We start from the raw sequence: 25,858 nt of genomic DNA, 5'->3' as shown, positions 1-25,858 counted from the left end.
TGGAATGGGAGGAGCTGCTTCTGTGATGGACAGGATGGGGTGGAGTCAGGGGAGCCATTCTCTTAGGGGGACTATCGCACAAGCAGACAGGAAATCACTCCCACAGCGCCACATACCCCTCGGCAATCTGAGACAGACTTCCCTGTCTGTCAGCTTCAGGAAGTTGAGTCATGAGACTCTACCTTGTCTGATTCTGCTGAATAAGGGTGGTTCCCCACACATGAGCCTTTAAGGGATATTTCCAATTCAAAGTATAATAGATGAATAATCTAGCATCTGGTGTGCAACTGGCTCCCAAGGGTACTGGGAAAAGAGGAGGTGTCTTTTCTTGCAGGTATTCTGGGGAGTGGGGAAACCGTGGAGGTAAAGTGGGATTGCACAATGGATTGCAGCAGATTACACGCCTACAGCATTGCCTTTGGACATTAAAACTTTCTGTTCTACAGTATCCCCTGCCACTCATCTTCTCCGCCATGCTGGAAGAAAGTATCTGAAAGATAGTTTTGTTCCACTTTCCTTTCCAGGCAATTCTCACTCAAGTGGAGCTCCTAGGTGACATGGCATTAAGAAAAGGAATTGTGAAAGGAGAAGAGCCTCTTCAGAGACACTTCAGAACACCTCCATTACGTTTGTCCTCTTCTTTCCTGCAAGAGGTTATGAACAAATCGTTTTAGGAAAGTGAAAGATGGTTAGCTGTGTAAGTTAGCTGTTTGCCACTTATATCAAATTGCTACAGAACAAAGTCTAATTGAAGGAAATAAGATGGAAACACTTGAAGGGCATTTGGTTGCAATCTATAAAGAATCATGTCCTCATTTGTTCCTGTCGAATGGCTTTCCGATCAAAGCCTCAAAAGATTAAAACATAACCACAATTCTGATGTGACTTCCACCTGTACATTGGCTGTTTGGCACTTAGTAGATGTTTTCCCCCAGAAATGGTGTTGAGGCAGGGAATTCTACTGCAGCGAGCGTGTAGGGCTTAAGGAGAGGGCTTACTAGGGGGCCAGGTGTCCAGAAGGAAATGCAAGACATCTGGGAGAACGAAAGGATGGAAGACTTAAGGAACGTGGGATGCAATTCCCATAATAAAGACTCAGAGAAGGTGTTGATAGGACATGCTTGGGTTCATAGTGAGTTGTTTGGGTTGGGTTTGATGAGACCTTAGAATTCTGTGTGTACGTAGGTGGTCTATCAGAGTGTGAAGATCCCATGTGGTTGTGAACAGAGAGAATATTTTCAGTCTCGTTCTTATGAACTGGAGGCTAGGAAGTATCTGTTTATGGGTTCAGGGGGACCAAGCTTCTTAGATAGGGAGTCCAAACAAAATAAAGGCTGAAACACCTGTGAGATTCATGGTACCCGAAGTCAATGCTGATGTATCAGCTAGGATTGCTTGGTAACAATTCCAACTCCCAATGTGGAAGCCAGTCATTTATACCTGAGCACCATGCCATGTCTCTTGTCGATGAAGTAGATTTATTGACAACTCTCAGAATCAATCCCTCATATTTTGGCTCTTCTGAAAAGACTTGTTTCTGCATTCATCTTGTCCAGTTTGTGCTGAAACACATATCTGTTGGAAACTAATTCACAGAGAGAGTTACTTATCTCATAACTTTCTACAAACTCCTGAAATAGAAATGACATCATTTAAGTGGATCTAGTTTTACAGGAGGAAGCAAATGGACCTTCATTATAGAAAAAGTATATACAAGATTTCCACAAGTTACTCTTACCTATGTAATGGAATAATAACTCTTCCCGGTGCTTTTTGTAGCATAATGAGTTCCAAAATAGGTATTAACTTAATGGCTTTCCATTTTATATAACATATTGAAACTTTGGAGGAATTGATGCAAATACAGATTTCAAGAGATCAAAATTCCATTAAAATTCCAATTAAACCCATGCAGCTTTAATAGAATGATTTCCTTTCTATGCAAGATAATCACTTGCTATTAATTGAAAACTCACTGTCCCTCAGTTTCATTTTTTGATGGCCTAATGCGTGGTCTGTATTTGTTTTACTAGTTGTTATGTTTTGCCTTGTGTCTCTTGAAAAAGATATGTTGTCCTAACCCCAAGGACCTCAGAATTGGAGCTTATTTGAGGGTGGCGTCTTGGCTGGTGTAGTCAAGTCACAATGGTCCTGACCTGGAACCACAGGTACCTCGTTGAAGGGGAGAGTGATTTAGACACCAACACAGAAGTGACCAGCGGGAAGGTGATGTGAACAGACACAGAGAGCTTTGGAGTGGTGCGTCTACAAGCTGAGGGGTGCCAGAGACTGAGGGTGAACCTCCAGAAGCTGTGGGGCAGTGAGGGAGGGTCCATCCCAGGCTTCAGGGGAAGGGAGCACAGTGCTGTCAAGGCCTTGATCTTTGTCCTCGGGCTTCTAATAAATGTCATATTTTAGGCCAGTTTGTGGCACTTTGGTACAGCATCCTTAGGAAAGGCCAGGTTGAGCTTTTTGTCCACCAGACGGAAGTCTCTGTATACCTTTCTCAGCAAAGCCACCAGCCCTGCAAATTCGTTTACTTCTGGAGAGGAATCCAAACACTGCACCCAGCTGAGAGCTTCATCTCATCTTCTTTTGCCCTTCTGACATTTCCCCCAGAGTTGCAAGCAAGCGAATTACCAGAAGGATCACAAAACAAACAAAATTGGGTTACTTAAGGTAAAGTCAAAATAATTTTGAAAGGACAGACATTTAATTCTCCAGAGTTCCTTGAGGAACACTTTGTATAATGTACCCAATGGATAATACAATAATTGTAAAGAGGAAATGTACTTAAACTCAAAGAAATAAGTCTACTGTATCAAAATAGGACAGAGATGATCAAATGGTATTTTAGCACTATCTGGAACTTTTTCTTTTTTCACATAGATAATGTTCATTGTATAATTAAAAAATAATTTAAGAAGAGTTAATAGGTCCTTCAGCTTTGTTGATAATTATAATCTTTCACTTTTACGTAAAGATTAATCCAAGGGAACATTCTTTTAGCAGATTGGTCACAAAAGTCACCTATTAATTAATGAAGGGAGAATGTGAAATGTTCTTCAAGGGCCCTAGTTATCTTTCTTTATTTGAGAGAATATCAAAGCCGTGTGACTTGTCTTCCAACAAGTTAGGCGTGTCGATTTTGAGCTACTGAGTCCTTGTCTCCTTATTTGAGAGATGGGCGAGCTTCATGTCCTCTCCCCACCAGCCGCCATGTTGCCCTTCCTCCATGCTGGGCTCGCAGCAACACTTGAAGATGTGTGACAAGCTAGCGGGGAGGGCCCTGAGCCCATGGGGCAGACCCAGGACCATATTCAGAACTCAGCTACCAAGTGTGCTTTCCTGGATCCCTTGCTGCCCACAGCCCTTACCATGCCATGCATGAAGGGCCCGGGATCTTCTCTTGCATCTGATAAGAGTGGTGACCAGGCTCACAAACAGTCCCTGGCAGCCCCATGGCTCACTCAGAGTCCTAAACAGAACCATTCTGGGGGCATCTGGCACCTAGGTTTGCGGGGGAATAAGAGGGTGGATTATGTGCTCAAATTTGGTAGGACCACGTGTCTGTTTCCCTCGGCGCCCTCTCTGCTTTCTCTTTGCCCCTTCCATCTTCTTTCTGATTGTAGATTGAAGAATAGTCTTCAAACAGCAAACCAGGAAGGCAAATACAGAGGAGGCATCAGAACCTGAGGTGGATCAGATCTCTGATCAACCAGAACAGGTCAGACGGGAGGACAAGACTGCACGTGGTATACAGGTTAAGAATGGTGGGGCACCTGGGTGGCAAAGCAAGGTGAAGAGAGCACCCACATGCTGGGCATAGTTGAAAACTGGCGTCTAGGAAGGGGTTATGGTCTAAGCAGAGCGGGTAACCTGGGGTGGAGTGATCTTTGGGCGGAGGTGTCCTTTCATAAACAGAATTCTAGGGACCAAAACGAGGTACAGCGACACAGTTCCTGGCAGTGGGGAAGGAACACTGTAGTCCAGAGACAAGAAAATGACAAAATCACGGGGATCGGAATCAGATAAGAAACCCATTCCTGGGCATCAGTGGCGTCTCGCTTCAGGGAGCTACACGGGTAATGGTTGTGAGGCCTGGGTCTTGGGTCTGCATCCAATCGGCAGCAGCAGGTCAGGGGTGGTCGGCTCTGGGCGGAGAACTGAGGTTAGTGGGGACCCTTGCCAGAGGGGGACGGAAAGACTCAGCCTGGAACAATTCCTGGGTTGTGGCCAGCTCCTCACAGGCACTGAGATGAGCTGGAGTTCATAGGAAGATGGGGCTCATGGGATAGGGAAAGAGAAACGTGGGCAAGGATGTCCGTCTGGAGTACCACCACAGTTAGAAGCCTGCTCTTGAGTATGACCTTTAACATACGCAGTCTTACTCCTGAGTGACCTTACATCTTGGCGTTCATTCAACTTCTCTCCAGATGAACTACCACGTGTGTTACAGAGCGTAAAGGTGACTTTAGCCACATTGGTCCTTTCTGGTTCACAGGTCTGGATGTAAGGCGTGCTGCCCGCCAGCTCTCCACCGCTCGCTCTCCTTGCGACTCCTTTTACACCTTGGACGCTGGCAGCGTATTTGGCCTTTTATAGGAGCCTCCTCCAGGAACGACCACATGTCGGTGTCCGATGTCAACACCATTGTCCCTTGCCAGACTCAGCCTCTACATGACTCTGAAAGCTGGAACTCTTAAACAAGGATGAGTTTTTGTGCTACTATTCTTTGAAAAAGGTTTTTGGCCTAATAAAATTTTGGTTAAAATGAGACTCTAAGTGACCTCTGTTTTGTTTGAATTGTGTCCATAAAAAAAAAAAAAAATTCATTAGTCCATTTATTTTTCCAATTCCTCACACGATTTGCCTAGACAAAAATGACAGACTGTACCTGTGAAACACGCTGAATCTCTGGGTTTAGAAACCACGGCCACTTGTGCCTGACTCTGTTCTTCCAAATACTGGCACTTGGTCTCTAAGAAAGTCCTCCAGTGTCCCTCTTTCAGAGCTAGCAGGGCCACCTCAGCTTCCTCCATCACTCACCTCAACTGGTCATGCTTGACCTGCCTCCCTGAGTCCTAGTGTAAGTGGATTCTCACACTTCGAATCCACACAAGCGCAATTTACCTTTCTAAAATACAGATGTGCTGATGTTTATTAATCCTCAATGCCTTTGGAGTGCCTAGAAGAGCAAAATCCTACTCCTTCATGTGGCAGACACCACACACATACTCCCCTATGGTCTAGACCTAAACAATGTATTTTTCCTGGTGCCTCCTTGATGTGACCTGTTCTGTCAATCAAAACACTGGCTGCATCTCAAATGTGGTATTTCTTGATTTTGTTCACATTAGCGTCTCTCCCTGAGAAACATTTATCCTTTTGAGTTCTTATTACAAACCCATCAAAGTCCAGATGAGACAGCACCACCTCCGGAATCCTCCATTCCTTCCCCTTCCCTCCACCCTCCATGGGTTCCCATGATTCTTTGCACGCCTCTCTCCACTAGCCTTTATCATATCATATTTATCACGTTTCACAATTCCTACCCTTCACTAGACTGCCTTCTGAAGACTATGTAAAGTACTTTATTAACATTTGAAGATTTCATATTTAGAAGGTGTTGATCACCTGTTAGGTATTCAATATGTATTAATCCAATGAATAAATTAATTACCATAAAAACATGATCCCATGATTATGGTAGCACTGACCCTTCAACTCATCCTCATTCATATTTAAATGTCACTGAGGGTTTTCACAGTCACAGAGTTTAGGCATTTTCAGGATCATCAGTCAAGACGAGTGATCTTGGCAATCCAGAAGATGCTATTAAATGCCCATGCTTACATACACACGCATGCGCAGTTTTCTGCAGAAAGTCAAAACAAAGTCAAACAGATTGACAATAGGCGCTCACTACAGGATGCCAAATTTACACAGTATTTATGGAATTGTTTGTAGTCTTCATTGCATTGTGTCAATTCTTCATGTCATTGGATTGTAAATAACCTTGAGTTGGCATGTCCATGGTAACCATTAAAATACACAGAGCATAAGAAAGCGCTATTGATTCTCTGAATGTCAAAATACTTCTTTGTATTGCTAAATGCCCAAGTTACTAGATTTTTCTCCCTTTGAAAGTCTCTTTAAAAGGAGACTCTGTAATGTGGAAATTATTTCTTAAAAGTTCAAAAAATTACAAGGGAAAGAATTCACATGTGCTTTGGACAATCTGTGCACTGAAATCACTTACAAGTTGCAATGTCATGTTTGTTAAAAATACATGTGTCTGATTTTCCATAGCTTTAGTCAAATCCCATTCAACTGCATTATCGTCTAGAAGAGAAAGCCAAAGGTGTCTTGATTAAAAACCAGGGCCTGGAGGTTCTCTTCATAGCCTTTTACATCATCTTCCAAGCCAGATCCATGAGTCTCTAAGAACAAGGAGTGTGTGTGTGTGTGTGTGTGTGTGTGTGTACATGCACTCACCCACAAGGCAGGTTTATTTTCTTCAGATTGATGCATCATTAATGCTCTGAAAAAATCCACAATTCTACCAGCTGTTTAGTGGCAGAGGCAAAGTCGAATGCTAGACACAGGTCTTCAAGACTGTTCAAGTATCCCCAGCGCTACACACTCTAGAAACTCCTTCTCAGCTTGGAGCCTCAGTATCCTCACATAAAGATCATGCTGGTTCTGCCATGCGGTACTTGCAATGGGGGTATTTTAAGGGTCATATAATAAACAAGATGAAAGTAGTGAGCATAAGTGTTCGATACAAGATGTCTTTTCTTTAAAACTCTGTTTTCCTCCTGCCTGTTGCTTATCCGGCCCATTTTAGATGCCAGGGCTCGATGAATCACCCATCTCTTCCCATCAATCTTCTCACAAAGGTCTTTGGTGGCTTCCACTGACTGAAAGATCCTGTTCCTGCTCTTTCCATCTATCCAAGCCCCCCAACAATGGGGCAGCAATCAATGTCCACCACTCTTCTCAAATAAGACTGTGGGTCCTCACCTTCATTTATGTCCTCTGTGACCTCGGTGCCCCTCACTTGAGCCCTGCATCCACACTGTGGTTCTTTCTGCTCCCATGGAGTCTCCCAGTACTTCCCCAAGAGATTTTCCCACCCTCTCCCCATGCTCCATCTCCCTGCTCCCTGGTCGCTCTCTGTCGATGCTCCTGTTTTCCATCTGGTGTCTTAATTTCCACAGGTGTTCTGCATCCTATAAGTAGTTTAAGTTCTTTGAATAGTTCCAAACTACTTAGAATCTCAAGATTCCTTTTCATAACTTTCTTATAGTATTTTTAAAATATGAAACAATGGATGAACAAAAATATAAATAATAACGGCAACTTAACTTGCTTGAGTTTCTGCAACAGTATAACTTCACACCTAAGTGCTTGAAAGTTGAAATATGCTGCATTAGTTTCCGCGTTGGAGATTGCATAGGTAGAAAGTATATATGCATATTACAAAATAAATGGCCAACAGAAACTTTGTTCATGCTCTGAGGCAAAGGTTGCAAAGCTCAACTGTGCAATGTGCACTGTGACGTGTAAGACCGTTTTCTCATCCAAATCTGGGTGCCAACTTTGCATTCTTTTGTTTGTTGGTGCCCTATGTAGCACAGATGTCTTCTCTGCAGAGGCAACATTTCCTGATTTATAGGCTTTAGCAAGATCCCGAAGCTTCAATCTGTGCATTTAAGAAAACCCTAGGAATAAAGCCAGTCTCCAGCCTGGGATGTTTCCAGGAAAGTTTCAGGAATATTCTCCCCAATGGCAGTAAGTGCAGGAGACACCAGTGATTTAATGAACTGACAGAGTGTTCTAGCTGTACATTAAAGGAAGAAGATAAAAGAAAATAAGTTATCAAGTTTTTATTGTTCTACTCTTCCCAGACATTTATTGAGTGGCCCTATAAGGTTTCTGGGCATTTTGTCAGAAAAAGTAACAACACTAAATTGCAGTCCCTTTGAAACGAGAGCTGGGTCACAATTGTTATGTTTTTCAAAAGTTGCGTAGAGGTCTTTTTTTGCCTTTTGACAAAACTTTAAATCGCTACCACCAAATCATGGAGCATTCATGTGTGAAATTGTGTGCTAATCACTGTGCTAATCACAGCTGCTGGGATGGCACCAGAGAAGGAATGGAAAGAGTAACCACAGACAATCTGCAGGGAGAGCTCAGGAGACATGAGGAGAGGCCAGGACGTGGCGGGAAGACTGGTTTGCCTGATGGACACTGGTAAGTGACAGACTGGCTGGCTCACCACATTCAGAAGACTAAGAACAAGGGGTATTCTTAATTTTTGAAAAGTCCCACAAATAAATAACGGATACTTATAAAGGCACTCATTCCTTTACCAGTGATATGGAGGGGAAATGGACAGTATTTCAGAAAGGCTCGTGTGGACTCACAGAGGAAACTGGTGACATTGGTTGCTAAGGAAGTGTGTTCAGAGCACATCGGGCTGGTGGCACGCGTGCTTCTTCAGTATTTAATGCATAACACTGAGGCAAGTGTTCGCCAAACTGGCCCAACTAGTCCTCTCAATGAACTTTGGAGGTAGACAGTATCATCTCCATTTTACAGAGAAGGAGACAAAGTGCAGAGAGACCACAACTGTCCCGGCAAGTCCTCTAGTACTTAGCAGAACCAGGGTGAAACCCAGGCTGCCTACCCCTGTTCCCTAGCTGACTTTTATGACCTCACATCCAGGGGAAATGCAGAAGGGCCTGGACGGACCACACGTCTGTGCCTTGAGGAGAACCTCCCGCATCCATAGCCCCATGTTCTCTCTTGAGAAGAGGAAAATTGGGTCAAACTTTATTTGAAAATTGTTTATAAAGCCAGTTTTTCTCTATTCTCCCCCAATTTTCTACACCAGAAGATAGACTTAATTTTACAAAGTTTTTGTTTACTTTCTTATCCTAACTACTAAGAGTATTGAATAAACATTTGTGATCTATCTTCTATTTAAAATAACTTATGGATCATACAATCTCAACACAGATTTAATTCAAATTCCAAAATGGGGGATAATAGTAGCCCTTTAGGTACAGAGAAATTAAAAATTTAAAGTAACAAAATAAGTATGAATATCCAAGTAGTGTATTCTGGTTTTTGTTTGGCATCAGTCCCCTTAAAAACACACTGTTAAAATAGATATCACTTAAACATTAAGCACTGAAAATATGAGACGATTTTTCACACACACACATACACACAGAAGCACATCTAATTGCATGAAAATAAAGCTTTACTTTGCACAAAAATACTATCTGCAAAAGAAGATGAGAGGAAGATACCAGAAATAAGACTCCACTACTAATTCACTACACCACTTCTGAAGCATTATACCAAGAAGCATGTGCAAGGTGTCGCTGCTATCTGGTGTTTGGCGGGAGGCACATGGGAGTGATAAGTGGGTGATGCACGTTTTCTCAAGGATGTGGACACTCAGTGAGTCAGGATGCGTGGGGGCCACATGGATCCTCCCATGCACCCCTGTGAATGGTCACACCTTACAGAGAAAATGCAGACTTGGGGGAGTCTGGATTCTGTGACTTGGAAGTGGCCCTTTCCTTGCTTTCTATTGCCTCTCCACAAACTCCTTTTAGAAATTACAAAGAAAATGTCAGTTTTCACTTCATATCAGCTTTATTGCAGCTTCCTTATAAGAAAGTTCAAGTTGAGTAAGAGGTGGCTCCCAGGCAGCACCAAGAGCTGCATCAGCTGACGACTCCACGGCCTTAGAAGGGTAGGCTGGTACAGACTGGAGCGATTCCAAGCCTGCAAGACCTGCAGTATCCCAAGATGCGCTCTAAGGAATAGAATGTCACAAAAGCAGATGTGTGCTTAGCCTCAGGCACGTGGAACTACCTTCCACAATGCCTGTTCCTTTCCACTGTACTCCCCACAAAATAACCATCGACACCCATAATAGTTACAGGGGCATTATGAGAGAAGACGGGAGGAAGGAACCTGAAAATTCAACCTTTTCCTAAAGTCCAGGGGTGTTTTCTCCTCCAGTCTCCCCCAGAACCGTGTTCCCTTAGTATGAAGTGACTCAATCACATCACAGTGCAGCCTGAGGCCCTGGTGGGGGATACCAGCACAGGGCCACCGCTCTGCCCATGACCCATACCTGTGGCTCTGTGGTTGCACTGAGGGTTAAGAGATCACGCAGAGTGAAGAGAGGTGTCAACGATTCCAGTTCTGACTGCATAAACAGCTCAGCCATGAAGAACCTACAGAGAGTACAACACGCTGGCTGCTGTCTCCGTCACACGAGGTGTCCGTGGTGAGGACGAGGAGTGTGGACTGAGCACCAAGGCCAGTCTGATCTGGGCTCTCCCTCAGCCATTGATAAAAAGACGCGCCATGCCGCCGGGCAGGGGCGGCGCCCTTCAGGGAGACAGGAGAGGACAGAGCCCTGCACAGGTGCTGACCTCAATCCTCTCCAGTCCTCACTCCCCGGTGCTCCGGCCCCCTTCCAGCCCCTCCGACATGGCGACCTCTCTGAGAGGATGATTTTGAAGTCACCTCCAAACCATTCAGCAGAACCCAGGTTGGCCATATTTTATGTTTTCTTTTACAATGCCCACTCATAAAGTCATGGTTATACTATGCTTCCCTCTGATGAGCCATCATTTGCTGATCCATCCTGATTACGGAGTAATCGTGTTTGCTGCTTCCATTCCAAACGATTAGTGCTGGCCTCGTAACACAATACAGCGCCGTGATCACCCTGAGTCTACATTCATTATTAATCAAACGTGGTCCTATGCCTGGATGACTGTATTCCAAAAGCATAAATAATCTATCAAGATTTGCCAAGGGGTGATTTGCTTCCTGCACTGTTGGAATTATTTATTTTAAGATTCTTTAGAAGCAGACGATTTCCTCCATTTTAATAAAGACCATTTATTCTCCCTCATGAGTTGCCATTTTATAAATAACCTTCCTCGATGCTTAATGTGACCTGTCTTCTTCCTCTTTCTGAGTATTTTGTGCAATTTATATATCTAAATGACTGAAAAATGGGAAAGAGCCTCCTCCACGGACATTCTGATGGAGAGCTGGTGATGTGTGCCCACCTGTGTGTTCGTGGAAATGACCGAGGGGCAGACTTGAGATGCTGTCCATTATTATGATTGTCTTTCAGTCATAAAACGAGGCTTAATGTGAATTAAAGCAAAAAAATTGTCCCTGATCAGGCAAATTATAGTCTCAAAGGACTGTAATTTTAGAACGACAGGCTGAATCCACCGGTAGGTGCAGATGTGATTTCTGACAACCTCGAGGTGCCTTCCAGGAGACGCTCCCTCAGGGAAGCACCATGCAGCGTCCTCTGCAGCAGGTCTCCTTAGTGAACAAGCTGCAGACAAGTAGGGAGGAGGGATTGGAGCTCCAGGACCCTCCTGAGTCACGTAGCCTTCGAGGGAAGGAGCTTCAGGCAACCTTACTGCAAGGAAATGGTGAAAATAACTATAAAATCTGTGCAACCCCATTTCATTTAAGATAAAACAGAAGATGAATAAAGCCAACTATTCTTCGGACATCTGTGGCATCTGAAATGAAACTTCTGCTCTACAAAGGTCATTTCTACAAATGCTCCATTTTATTAAACTCACCAAGTGTTTTCTCATAAAAAAGTAATTTGCACTCCCAAATCACCTACACTCTCCTGCAGGGTAGAGGAAGATTAGGAGAGCCCTGGTCGTCACCAGGAATAAGAAGGATGTGATTTATGAAAGGAAAAGTAACTATCTGGTCTAAAACACAAATTAACACATGTGAATACAAATGAGAGAAAGAAAATAGCCATGTAATTGATGCCAGCATTTTTTTTTATCAACTCATTATTATAGAAATTGAAGAACCATTTGGGAAGTCCACCTCTGCTTTGGGTAACATGTGCATTAAAATTCAGGAAGGAGTCACTAAAGGAAGCTTATACTAGCTATTTGAAAACAGTTGTATTACTTATTACAACTGCATATTATTCTAGCATTTTGAAAACCTGTATTCAAAAGACAACCCGACCCCTGCAATTAGACCAGTGCTTAGATAACTCTTGCATTTGCTGTTCCATGGTTCAGCAATCGAAATAGTATAGTACATTATTAATCGAATAATGTATTAATTGAAACAGTACACCACAATGTCCGTCTGAGTTTTGACAAGAATGTAAAAGCAGCTCACTACAAGGGGAGCTTTATGATAAAAGGTGCTGGAGAACCTGGATCCACAAACCTATCTAAACCTTATACCTGACGCAAAAATTAATCTGAATGGAGCTTGGGAACTGGAGTTTGGATCTGGAATGTCCCCAAAAGATTTAAGTTTCCACGGTGTGATTGGTGGTCTGGTGGTGTTGTCGGATGGAAAGTTTAGGAGGTGGCCCGGTTGGAAGAAGCAGGTCACTGAGGCATGTCCTTGATGGACATACTGAGACTCCTGCACCTTCCTCTCTTTCTCTCTGTCTCCTTCCTGGCCACCATGAGATGAGCGCCTTCCCCATCACTATGTTCTGCCTGACCACAGGTCCAGAAATAACAGAGCAGCACCTGTTATTCTTGCTCTGAAACCTTGAGCAAGAATAAATCTTTCCTCCTCTAGGTTGACTCAGGTATTTTGTCACAAGAGGCTTAAATGTAAATGCAAAATTTTTAGAAAGAAATAGTGAGAAAATCTATGGGGTCTAGGCTTAGTCAATATTTAGACTTGACACCCAAAGGACTTATATCTATAGTATATGAAAGAATCTCAAATCTCTTTGATTAAAAGTAGAAGAAGAAGAAACAAACCAATTAGAAAATGGCCTAAAGACCATAGCAGACATTTCTCTGCAGAGGCTTTGCAGATGGTAAGTAGGCCCATGGAAAAGGGCTGAACACCATCTAGCAATTAAGGAAAATGCAATTTCAACCACACTGAGACGTCACTACTCACCTATCAGAGTGGCTCAAATAAAACAATAACACCAGCTGCTATAAGGAATGTAGAGAAAACTGGACACTACATACATTCCTGGTGAAATGGAGAGTGGAATATCACTCTGGAAAACTATCTGGCATTTTCCTATAAAACTAAAAATGCAATTCCTCTACAGTGAAGAGTTTCTCTCTTTGGCCATTATCCACCAGATCTTTCCAATGGTTGGATGGTTAAGCAAATCACTGTGTATCCAGACCCTGGAATATTACTCAGCAATAAAGAAATGAACTATTGAACTAGGCAACAACTTGGATGAATTGCCAAGGAATTACTTTGAGTGAAAGGAGTCTGCTGCAACCAGCGCAACCAAGCTCTTGGCAAAGGGGGATTGGAAAATAAAGATTCACATACACAGGTTTTGAAAATTAGATTAAGCTGGGATCAGATGGAGCTCTGCTCTCTGATGGAGATACTGATCTTAAGAGTTACACCAGCAATCTTTATTTATATATGTCTCATGATCAGGTTAAAGACTATGCAAGCACTATGTTTTATATTCAGGAAAGTTACAGAAATTAGGACATCTTTGTAGCTTTTCTGCAGTTGCAATTCACAGTTGCAAAGCACAATGCTAGGAGCTTTGTGTAGCTCTCAAGAAAGTCCATTGTTTGAATTCGTCCCATTTATTGATTCTTGCTTTGATTTCTTGTGCTTTGGGAGTCTTTAAAGGAAGTCTGATCTTAAGCCAACATGATGAAGATTCATGCCTACTTTGTCTTCTATTAAGTGCAGGGTCTCTGGTCTAATGCCTAAGTCCTTGATCCATTTTGAGTTGAGTTTTGTGCAAGGTGAGAAATAGATGTTTAATTTCATTTTACTGAATATGGATTTCCAGTTTCCTCAGCACCATTTGTTGAACAGGTTATCTTTTCTCCTTTGTATATTTTTGGCTCCTTTGTCTAGTATGAGGTGACTGTATTTATATGGGTTCATCTCTGTGTCTTCTGCACCATTTGTCTGCCTGTCTACTTTGGTGCCAATGCCATGCTGTTTTTGTTACTATTGCTCTAGTATTGTAGTATAGTTTAAGGTCTGGTAATGCGATACCTCCTACTTCACTCTTTCTGCTCAAGATTGCTTTAGCTATTCAAAGTCTCTTATTCTTCCAGATGAAGTTTATGATTGTTTTCTCTATTTCTACGAAGAATGTCATTGGGATTTTAATTGGAATTGCATTGAATCTGTGTAGCACTTTTGGTAGAATGACCATTTTGACAATATTAATTCTGCCTATCCAAGAACATGGGAGATCTTTCCATCTTCTAAAGTTTTCTTCAACTTCTGTCTTTAGTGTTCTGTAGTTTTAATTGTAGAGGTCTTTCACCTCTTTTGTTAGATTGATTTCCAAGTATTTTATTTTATTTTTTTAAGGCTATTGTGAATGGAGTGGTTTTCCTAAATTCTCTTTCAGAGAATTCATCACTTATGAATAGAAATGCATTAGATTTTTGCATATTGATCTTATATCCTGCTACTTTGCTGAATTAATTTATTAGTTCTAGAAGTTTTCTAGTGGAATTTTTTTGGATCCTCTAAATATAGAATTATGTCATCAGCAAATAGTGACAGCTTGAGTTCTTCTTTTCCTATTTGTATCCCTTTAATTTCTTTAGTCTCTCTTAATTGCTCTGGCTAGTGTTTCAAGGATGATGTTGAATAGAAGAGGTGAAAAAAGGCATCCCTGTCTTGTTCCTGTTTTAAAGGGAATGCTTTCAGTTTTTCTCCATTAAGAATGATGTTGGCCATGGGCTTAGCATAGATAGACTTTACAATGTTGAGATATGTTCCTACTATCCCTATTTTTTCCAGTGTTTTAAGCATGAAGTGGTGCTGTGTTTTATCAAATGCTTTCTTAGCATCCTTTGAAATAATCATATGATTCTTAACTTTAAGTCTATTGATGTGATGAATTACATTTATTGATTTCCAGATGTTGAATCAACTTTGCATCCCTGAGATAAACCTCACTTGATCATGGTGCACTATCTTTTTCATGTTTCTGTATGCAATTTGCCGGAATTTTGTTAAGGATTTTTGCATCTATATTCATCAGAGATATTGGTCTAAAGTTTTCTTTCCTTGATGCGTATTTGTCTGGTTTTGGTATCAGAGTGATACTAGCCTCATAGAATGAGTTTGGAAGGGTTTCCTCCTTTTCTATTTCCTGGAATACTTTGAGGAGTATTGGTATTAGTTCTTCTTTAAAGGTCTTTTATAATTTGACTGAGAATCCATCTGGTCCTGGGCTTTTCTTGGTTGGTAGGCTTTTGATGGCTTCTTCTATTTCGGTGCTTGAAATTGATCTGTTTAAATTGTGTACGTCTTCCTGATTCAGTTTGGGAGGATCATATGTCTCTAAAAATTTGTCAATATTTTGATATTTTCTATTTTGTTGGAGTATAGATTTTCAAAGTAGCTTCTAATTATGCTATGTATTTCAATGGTGTCTGTCATGATCTTTCTTTTTCATCATGAATTCTAGTAATTTGAGTTAAAAGCTTTTTCTCAGCCAAGGATACAATCAACAATGTGAAAAGAGCGCCTACAGAGTGGGAGAAAATCTTTTCCATGTATACTTCAGATAGAGCACTAATCTCCAAAATTTATAAAGAACTTACAAAACTTTACAGCAAAAATACAAAGACCCTAATCAATAAATGGGCCAAGGAACTGGACAGACACTTTCCAGAAGAAGATATACAGATGATTAATAAATATATGAGAAAGTGTTCAACATCTCTAGTAATTAGAGAAATGAAAATTAAAACAACTCTAAGATTTCATCTTACTCCAATTAGAATGACTATTATCAAGAACACAAACAATAATAGATATTGGTGTGGATGTGGGGAAAAAGGCACATTCATATATTGCTGGTGGAGTTGCAAATTGGTGCAGCCACTCTGGAAAGCAGTGTGGAGATTCCTCAGAAAACTTGGAATGGACCCAGTTATCCCACTCCTCGGTTTATACCCAAAGGACTTAAAATTAGCATGCTACAGTAATGCAACCACATCAATGTTTATAGCAGTTCAATTCACAATAGTTAGATTGTGGAACCAACCTAGATGCCCTTCAACAGATGAATGGACAAAGAAACTGTGGTATATATACACAATGGAATATTATTCAGTCATAAAGAAGAATTATATTATGGCATTTCCACATAAATGGATTAAATTGTAGAATATCATGAAGTGAAATAAGCCAAACCCAAAAAATCAAAGGCCGAATGTTTTCCCTGATAAGTGGATGATGATATATAATGATGGGGATAGGGGGTGGGGGGTAAGAAAAGAATGGAGGAACTTTAGATTATGTAGAGGGAAATGAGAAGGAGGAGGAGGCAGGGTTATGAAAGATGGTGGACTGAGACAGACATCATTACCCTGTGTACATGTATGATTACATGATGGTATGAATCTATACCGTGCACAACCATAGAAATGAAAATTTGTACCCTGTACATCAAAATGCTGTCTGTAAAAATAAAAAAATTTTAAAAAGAATTAAAGTAGAAAAAAGAAAGAAAGTCCATTATTTAAAGTTACTGCAACGTGGGCAGGAACTGGAGAAGCAAGCTGGTAAAATATTGTGACTGTCTTGCACAAGAATTCCTTCCTTCCAGGGAGCTGTGTGCCTGAGGTCAAGGTCAGAGCTGATGGAGCTCTCGCACAGCCTCCTCGGGCAGGGCACTGCCACAGCAACTGAGCATCCTGTGCCTTGCCCAGGAACATCCCCAGGAAGCCGGCCGTGAGGTCACCAGAGACCCCCATCTCAGTCACTGCTCTCCATTCTTCTGTCACCGCTTTCCATGGAATCAGTCAGAAAGGTCACATGATAGATGATTCCACTGAGATAACACTCAGTTGAAACAAAATCATAGGCCTGGAGAACAGTTTAGTAGTCTCCAGGTTCAGGGGATGGGTGCAGACGACAGCGGGCTGTGGCTACGGAAGGCAGCCTAGGAGACCCTGGGGTGGTGAGAGAGCTTTGCGTCTCCACTAAACCAGATTAATACCCCAGTTGAGAGAGTGCCCGGGTCCGAAGGTGACAGCAGGAAATCAGATTCACACCTAGAGTGAATGTCCATCCCTGCAGCCAAACCGCCGCTCTCGCCACAACGGAGGGTAGAGTGGGATCAACCTGTCCAGCTGGCCGGGTGCCCTCCCGGGACCTGACACTCTGCAGGAATGCCAACCAGATTAACTGGGCAGCTCCTCCCCGAGGCCGTGCACAGCCCCCAGCCAGTCAGGTAAACCCTTTGAGTTGTTTTTCGTTAACGAGTCCACTGAGCAAGCATTACGACTTCTGAGCAAGCACCGACTGGTCCACGGGATCTCCTCTGGGCCACGGCCAGCTTGCTTGCTTTCTGTTAGCATTTAACATGATTCTAAACCTTCTGCGTGTCATTTATTTTCTCGGAGTCACTTTCAGATCATCCAGTTATGAATCTGTACTTGTATCTAGGACGTATCTAATCTGACATTCTCAACTCTAATAAAAGGACTTTCCTCATTCACATTTCAGTAAATTACCAAAATGAAATAAATAAGCCGATATAATGACACAAAACACCCACATGCTAACATGGTTTGCATACCAACCATGACCAATAATAAAATCTTTGCAAAGGGCTGGGGTTGTGGCTCAGTGGTAGAGCGCTTTCCTCACAGGTGTTGAGGTACGGGGTTCAGTTCTCAGCACCGCTTATAAATAAATGAGTAAAATAAAGGCCCATCAACAACTAAAAAGATTTTTGTTAAAAAATTTTGTAGAATCATGCAAATTATCGCTAAAAATTTCTGAATGATTTAGTAACTACAGCATCCCTAAATAGAAAGCTATTGAGAAAAACTTTACTTAATACCTTAGTTGTCTTCTTTTAATCACAAAAGTTACAATATTATTGGTATGATAGATTGCATATATTAAATGAAAAGGTCTATAAACATGGCTTTACATTTGAGTCATCTCTGAAGTTTCCTGACATGCACACAGTCATTATCTTCGTCAAATAATGGGTAAAATGAGTGCTCTGTGCCTCAGGCTCTGGTGTGAGGTCCGGGCTGAGCCACCAGGAAGTGCTCAGCTTGGAAACGGAAACCTGAAGAGGGCCCGGAAGGAACAGAGGAGGAAGGAATGAGCAGCCAGAGTGCAACCCCGCAATGCTGCACAACGGAGACATGGAGTCTCGGAGAAGGGAAGAAGCCAGGCGGAGAAGGAGCATCCGGAAAGAGAAGGCAGTGTCCTGGAGGCTGCGCGGAGGGTGGAGGAGAAGCCCTGTCAGGCCCTGCCATGAGACCTGAGAAGGAGCCAGCAGACTCAGACGTGGGGACGTGGTTGGCGATCCAGAAGAAGGCAGTTTCCTCTCACCAAGAGCTTCCCAAGGTAGACATGCCCACAGCCAGATGGCCCACCCCAGGAGGGCCGTCACTGACTTCCAGACCTTGACACTTAAGAAGTTATCATGCTGTGGACAGAGCATGTGCTCGGTCGGGCACCGTGTTAGGCATCCAGGACCCACTGACCTGGTGGACACACAGGTGACTACCCATCAGCCTGCAGATGAACACTGATACCTATGATGAAGCTGAGGCCAGGGAGATGGGTGCCCCAAGTCACTTAGTTAAAAGGAGGAAAGCCAGCATCTGAATGTCTTTTCCCATCTCAAAGTCAAGTATTGTCTAACCCCACAGTTAATACAGGTAGAGACGCCCATCTAGTCTTACGTGCATGTCTCCCTAACAAGAATCCCAAGAAAACACGGGATAGAAAGAGGAAGAAATTTGAGGAAAAAATTTAATGGCAGAAGAGCCGAGGTTGGGAGGAAATTTGTCCCAGATCAGTTAGTGTTGGCTGTGGATAACAAGGTGAGTGTTTTAAGGAAACACAGCAAGGTTTATAGCCAACTTAGGTGATTCCCACAAGTCCATCAGGAGAGCTGTTCCAAATAATTAAAGGAAGACAGCTCGTCCCCATGAATATGACAATACCCCAACTTCCCAGGTCATTAAGGATGCCAGATGTCTCAGCTGACACCCCTAGAAACCAGAGCTTCATCAAAACATAGATAAGCACTCCCCCACATCCTACCTGTGCAGGGGTAGGGCAGGGTTCATTGTAGGCTAATATTTCTATCTCTCTACATATACAATATTATGTATTCTCTCCATAAATTTATTTGGAATATTTTAAGTATTTATTTTATTCTATGTATGCTGAATATTCTAGAATGTTCTATTTTTTATGTGTATGTAGAATGCTCTTTCTCTCTTACCTACAGCGAGATTCTCTCATTAAATTTCTATCACTGCTGAGGATCTTACAGGTGAATTACTATCAGTCATTTTCTCATTCTAATCTCCTTAACAATTCATGGAACTCTTCTTTTTTTAGAGCTTCCTTTTTTTTCTTGGCCGTCACTTACTGCAGAAATTTCACTATGTAGTAACAAACATGACCTCACCCATGAGCACATCAAACTGATTAAAATTCTGTTCGAAGCATCTTCTTCCAGCTGCAAATCCTTTATGGTGTTAACATGCATATGGATGAAATGGATATGACTTTCTGCTCTTTCTTTTCGTCATTCTTGTAAGGTTGATTTTAATTCATTATTTATGTGAGTTGCTTCCAGTAAGCAATCCCTTAGTGCTCCCATTCACATAACACTAAGAAAATAGGAAATGAAAACACAAACTTCAGAGACTCATATTCAGCCACACTAAAATTTCATTGTAAACATCATAGAGAAGAATGTTCACACAAGGTTTTTCCTTAAAATATTTCTATAATACAGAAGGCCAAAGAAAGTAGGTGAAGATTGTAATTACAAATATGATGTTAGAAAACAAGGGAACTAAGGTTTAATCGCTCAATGTATGCTGAGAACTTGACAGATGCTTTACTTATTTCTTCAGCAGACATCTCTGTGGCTTCTGTTATGAACCAGGAGCATTTTGAGATGCTGGCCATGTATCTGAGAACAAAGGAAAACAAGGGAAAAATCCACGCTCTGGTGGAGGTTTAATTCTCAAGACATCCGGTATCTTCGGTGTTATTTTCTCTGCTTTCCTAATGAGAAAACTAAGAGAATTTAATCAACTGGTTTGAGTTTGCATGGCTCATGAGGGAGCAAACTGAGACCTGAAGACACATACCTCCAAAATTCACTCTTTTTCTACTGGGCTATGGTATGTTCCTCACTAGTACCAACTGTCAAAAAGGAATAAAAGAAATATAGACCTGCTTCTTTACTCTGAAAAACAAATCACAAATTTAACACCATACAAATGAAAAAGGACACAAAATTCAAAAGTAGACCTATCTAATTGCATACGAACCTTGTATATGAAGTTCCCTAATCTCTTATAAAGTTCACATAACATAAAAATCACCAGTTAAGGTGATTCATGATGTATTTGCAGAACTGTGTAGCCATAACTAGGTGCTTTAGAATGTCTTTATCTTCTCCAAAGGGAAGGGTAGCTTTATCAGTCATTTATTATTCTCCATCCTGTCTTCTCCCTCCCCCATCTTTCCCAGACTCTGGTTTTAATTTTGATGAAGTGAAGTCGGCGTGTTTCTTTGCTTCCTGCATTATCCTTGGTATTATACCTAAGAAACCATTATTGCCCTAAGGTAAGATCAGTCCTCTATTTTCTTCCGAGAGTATTACTGTATTATGTCCTACATCTTGTTCTCCGAATACCATTTATTACTAAAAGGAAATAGAGTGCCTTGGAAAAGTGGCTGATTCAGGTCTCGGGCAGGAAACTCACAGGATGCTCCTTGAAGAGCTTGCCATGCTAGATAACCAGGATGCTCTGCAAACCTCAAGGTCATGCTAAAAGTATTCTAGAGCCAACCCAAAGAAACTTCCCCGGGCAAACTTGGACAACTCGACACCACTGTGAATGACCTTTAAATCCCACTAAGGACAAAAACAATTCATTGACCACTTCTAGAGGCCGGTAGGGAACTGAAAAGCAGTTCCTGTCTTTCTGATGAGAACTATTTCTCAAGAGTCAAATGTTTCTCAACGTTTGATTCATTTCTCTTCATAGAAATCCTACTGGTAGCAAAAAATAGGTTTTGTTGCCATCACGCCAACGAATGAATGGATTTTGCAGTCAATACCAAAGGCTGCTGAACTGATGAGGAAGGAGACAACCAGTGGCCGCCTGTCTTCAGATGGAAGCACACATCTTTCTTCCTGGAGGTGGTCTTGGAAAGGAGAACAAAGGAGTCCCACGGAGCCTGGAAACCAATGACAGTGTTTTTGGAAAAGCTCCAGAGGAGGGAAGCACACTAAACAACATCACAGGGGTAAGCAGGGGAAACCAGAGTGTCAGTTCCTGGAACAAACCATTCCCCGCTTTAACAAACACATCGCAGGGGAAACCGGTGAGGAGAGGGTGCCCAGGGACTGTTAAAGAACTAGGAGACACGCGTCAATCACAGTTGTGGATCCTACATAGGTTCTGTTTCTAACATACTGTAAAATAAAATGTGATAACCACAGACCTTTTGAGCAATGATGAAATATTGTATAACACCATGTAACAGTGTTGCATTATGTAGGTGCCATAACTATAAGATCCGTCTTTAAAACAGCTCTCATCTTTAGACATGTATACTGAAACATTCACAGGTAAAATTACAAAACATTAGGCATACACTTCAAAACAATTCAAGGATAGATACTGTATAGGGATAAAGATGTAAGAGAAGTGGTTATGAGCTGGGAAAAGTTGAAACCGCTGGATTTGCGAGTTCATTGTATTATTTTGAAGTTTACCATAATAAAGAGTTAAAAAAAAAAAGAAGCAACAAATGTTTCACCAAGTAGCCACTCTGTACCATGACTGTGATATGCACTATTGAACAACAAAAAAGTAGATAGGTAGTGATTTCTAACTGCAAGAAACTTTTGTTCTAATCCAGATGACAAAATGAAAAGTCATGACAGCTAACAATGGGTCATATGTGAAATATTTGGTACACCCTAGATATCTGGAGGACAGTCTAATTTCTGAGACTGGGAGAATTTAGGAGAAACTGCACAGAAGATAAAGGATTCACTCTGCCATTGTAGAGGATGAGACAAAATTGAACAGATAAAAGAGTAGAAAAGAAATTGAACAATTTACTCATTTAGACAGGTTAATTTATAAAACACTTGTCTTCTTATTCTGGGGGATATACTTCCCAGTGTTCTATCCCTGGGCTGTCAAAGATAAATTAGAGTGATTTGAAGACCTAGGAGTTCTTCCTTGAATTATTTCTGAATATTAAATTATGCAAATTTCATTGAGTTCTTATAGTCATTCTATTTTTAAAGGTCACTAGTGAAAATAAATCGGGAACACATATTTCAAAATAAAACAAAAGACAAAAGCCTTCCCTGCCACCTTCCAGAGAAATCATTATGCAAGCCATTCCGGAGTTGAATGGATTTTTGTACGCACCTGAACACCTGTCATTTCGACGTTCCTTGTGAAGACATAAATCCATTAACGGAAAACTGTCGTACCCATAAAGCACTTCCGTTGCATCCTGAAGTGCATGACTGTTTTTCAGAAAAACTTTTGGTGACTATTTAAACCAAGAAATGAATTAGCCACTTTGTTCATGGAGCATAAGCATCTACTTGGGAGATGACTCACAGCTCATGTTATGAAATTTCAATATTTATCAGACATTACTCAACAATAATCCACACGGACCTTCACTTAAAGGAAATTGATTGTTAAGATTTATTGCTGATGATACAATCTATTCTTTCAAATGAAAATTAGAATTTTGGAAAATGCATCTTCCCGTGACTCTCCAGTTCTTAAAGATTCTTCTGATGACATCAGTGGTGATACTGAAAATATGGTATTTTGATATTACATAAGAAAACATATTAACACTTAGAATATCTGTATAATTCATAGAACAAATATTTTACAGACAACCTATTCAAGACATTCCAAAACCTTTAAAGACCCATTCAAAGTGCAAAATAGACCAATAGATTTTGAAGATAATAGAGTAAGAAAAAGTTGATTGACATGACTTCAGATGCCACATTACAAGTAACTTCTAAAATATCAAAACATGTTGAGTTTTGGTATAGTATCAAAGGACACAGTGATCCAAAGAGGCTATTTATTGATTTCTCCCATTCCAACTACATATCTCTGTGAGGCTAGATTTTATACAATTCAGTCAAAATAACACAGCACAGCAGACTGAGTGCAGAAAAATACAAAAATCTGTATGTTTTATGTTAAGACAGTCATTCAAGGAATTTTGAAAAATGGAAAACAACTCCACTCTTTCCTGTAAATGTTGTTTAAAAAATGTAGTTCTTTTTATAAAAATAATTTGTGTTAGCATGTAAACAGGTTCTTCTGTTATTTTAAAACCAAACAGTAAACAGATATTTAATGTTTTTACCTTTGCAATTTGTAATGTGATAAGTAGTGAGAGTCGTACCACATTTTGGGGATTCCTAATAATTTTCAAGGATGCAAAGGGGCTTTCAACAAAGCAGTTGTGGTTGATTTACAAATGTGCTTGTGACTTACTGGACCAATGAGTCGAGAAGAAATTTCCTGCTTTACCATTCCTAGGAGATATTTTCTTTCTCTTTAAAGGAGACACAAGAACATGGACTTCTCTTCTGATTTTTAATTTTGTTATATGAAGGACAACAACAGGACAATCCTGAGAACAAATGCCAAAGGGTCAAGATGGGCAGAGCAGGAGGGACACAGATCCACGTTCTCCCGACCTGGTCAAGTACCAAGCCTGTGACCTTCTGATCTTGCTTCTGTGAGATGGCAAACCCAACCTATCTTCCATGACATGTTTGAGACAGATCTTTTTTGACGCTTGCAAAAAAAAAAAAAAAAAAAAAAAAACACTCTAATGGGTAGAAAATTTAGTTACATATCTTACTTTAGTGTTTCTGTTGTAACTGCTTGTTGATAGTCACATATTTAGAATATGTTGAATATCTATGTCAAAAACTGAAACGATTTTGATTTAATGTTGAATAAAATGTTCTACTTAGTTGGTATTGTATCTCTTATAGCAATACATACGCTAAGCATTCCAATAATTAATGAGCCATTTTAAGTTTGATTCCATATTCATTAAACTCCTTGTAGTTGCAATTTAGTTCCCATGAGGTCAGCTTACATAGAAATGCTCATAGAGTGACCCAAACGGGTGACATGTTTTATATGATTTTGTCCCGTCAGCCTTAGCAACTTAGTGAGCCCTAAGCAACCTAGAGAGACCCAGTCTCAGAATGAAAAATAGAAGGGGCTGGGGATGTGCTCAGTGGTAAAGCACCCCTGGGTTCAATCCCCAGTAGCAAAACAAAGTCAAAGCACAGAACTTTACCTGTGAAATGTATTCCTGCTGTATATATTTTTTGGCCTTGTGATGCTGGACAAATGCTTCATCTCAAATATAATCTTATGGTGATGTAATTTTTAGATTTGTTTTGTAATATGCTTCAGATTTTGACTTTAATAATACCAAAGTAGGGCATGCCCACCAAGTTAAGAATGTCAGGTAAACTGGTGTTAATGGTCAGAGGGCTTCATCTGCAGGTCCATGGTGGTCAGACTTTACCTTTTAAGAACATAGGCAGGTGCCTCAGGCTTATGGCTGTTGGCTTTTCAGTCAGATAATCCTTTGCTGTGAGCAGCCACCCCTGCATGGTGGGAGGCTCAGCAGGACCCCTGGGCTCCACACAGTAGATGCACCCAGGAGGGACACATTCCCAACAGCTGCGATCACTAAAAATGTCTACAGACATTGCCAAATCACCACTCGTCTGAGTTGGTTTTATTTTTGAGTTTATTTTTGCTGGTTGAATCTGTCGCTGACAGCATGACTGAAAATCAAGACTATGTTGACCCTGACCATGTGTCTTCTATTCCTCAGAAAGGGTTGCTAACCTTGTCCACTGCCCCCTCCTCAACTAGCTGAGCTGAAGGGGCCACAGCCTTGGGAAGGAGAAGGTCCAGTGACATCTTAGGAAGGAGACAGAGGGGAGGAGAACACAATTCCATGGCTTTCCACTGTGGAATTAATTACCTAGCTTTAAAGTTCTTTGTAGAACAAGCATTTGTTTTAAGTGATAGTCTAATGCTTCTTGATGGCCAGCCCACATGGGCCACGACTGTGCCGATCCTATCCACCCGCCTCACAGTGACACCCCAGGCCTCGAGGAGCAAGCTTTCATTCCTGAAGGACATCAGTGCTCATCAGCAACTTACCGATTACTAGAGCATTGCTTAAAAGCCATCTTTCTCGTAAGTGGAAGGTACTTAAGAAAACAGATCAAATATTGCCATAAAACAGCTTCTACATTAGGCACCAGGACACTTATCAACGGAGTCAGTCCAAAGATGTGACAAGCATCAACTAAAGTACAGCATCACCACATTAATATAGGGTGAAGTCCCTTGGGAGGAAGAGAGAGAGACGTGACTTGGGGATCAGGACACTCAGGAACAAGGTGGCTCCTGAATTCAGCCTTGAGAGGATCTCACAGGCCAGGAGAACGGCCAGCAAGGGGGCTTCAGTTTGAGAACAGGGAGGAGAAGCTCATCCGCAGGAGCAGGCTGTGGCGGCACCAGGCTGTCCTGGTGAACCCGGAGCCAGGAAGCAGCAATCAAACTTTAAGAGCAACCAGGACGTAAAGAATGCTAAGCAGCCACAGTAAGACGTTCAAATACTGGGAAATAGAAGGATTCCAGATGTATGGAAATTTAAATCTGAGTTATGAAAATATAAGAAAAACATAAGCAATTAAATAAAATTAAATAGG

This window comes from Sciurus carolinensis, chromosome 9 (genome assembly GCF_902686445.1).
Source record: "Sciurus carolinensis chromosome 9, mSciCar1.2, whole genome shotgun sequence".
NCBI classification, from domain to species: Eukaryota; Metazoa; Chordata; class Mammalia; order Rodentia; family Sciuridae; genus Sciurus; species Sciurus carolinensis.
This window is presented reverse-complemented; position numbering follows the sequence as displayed.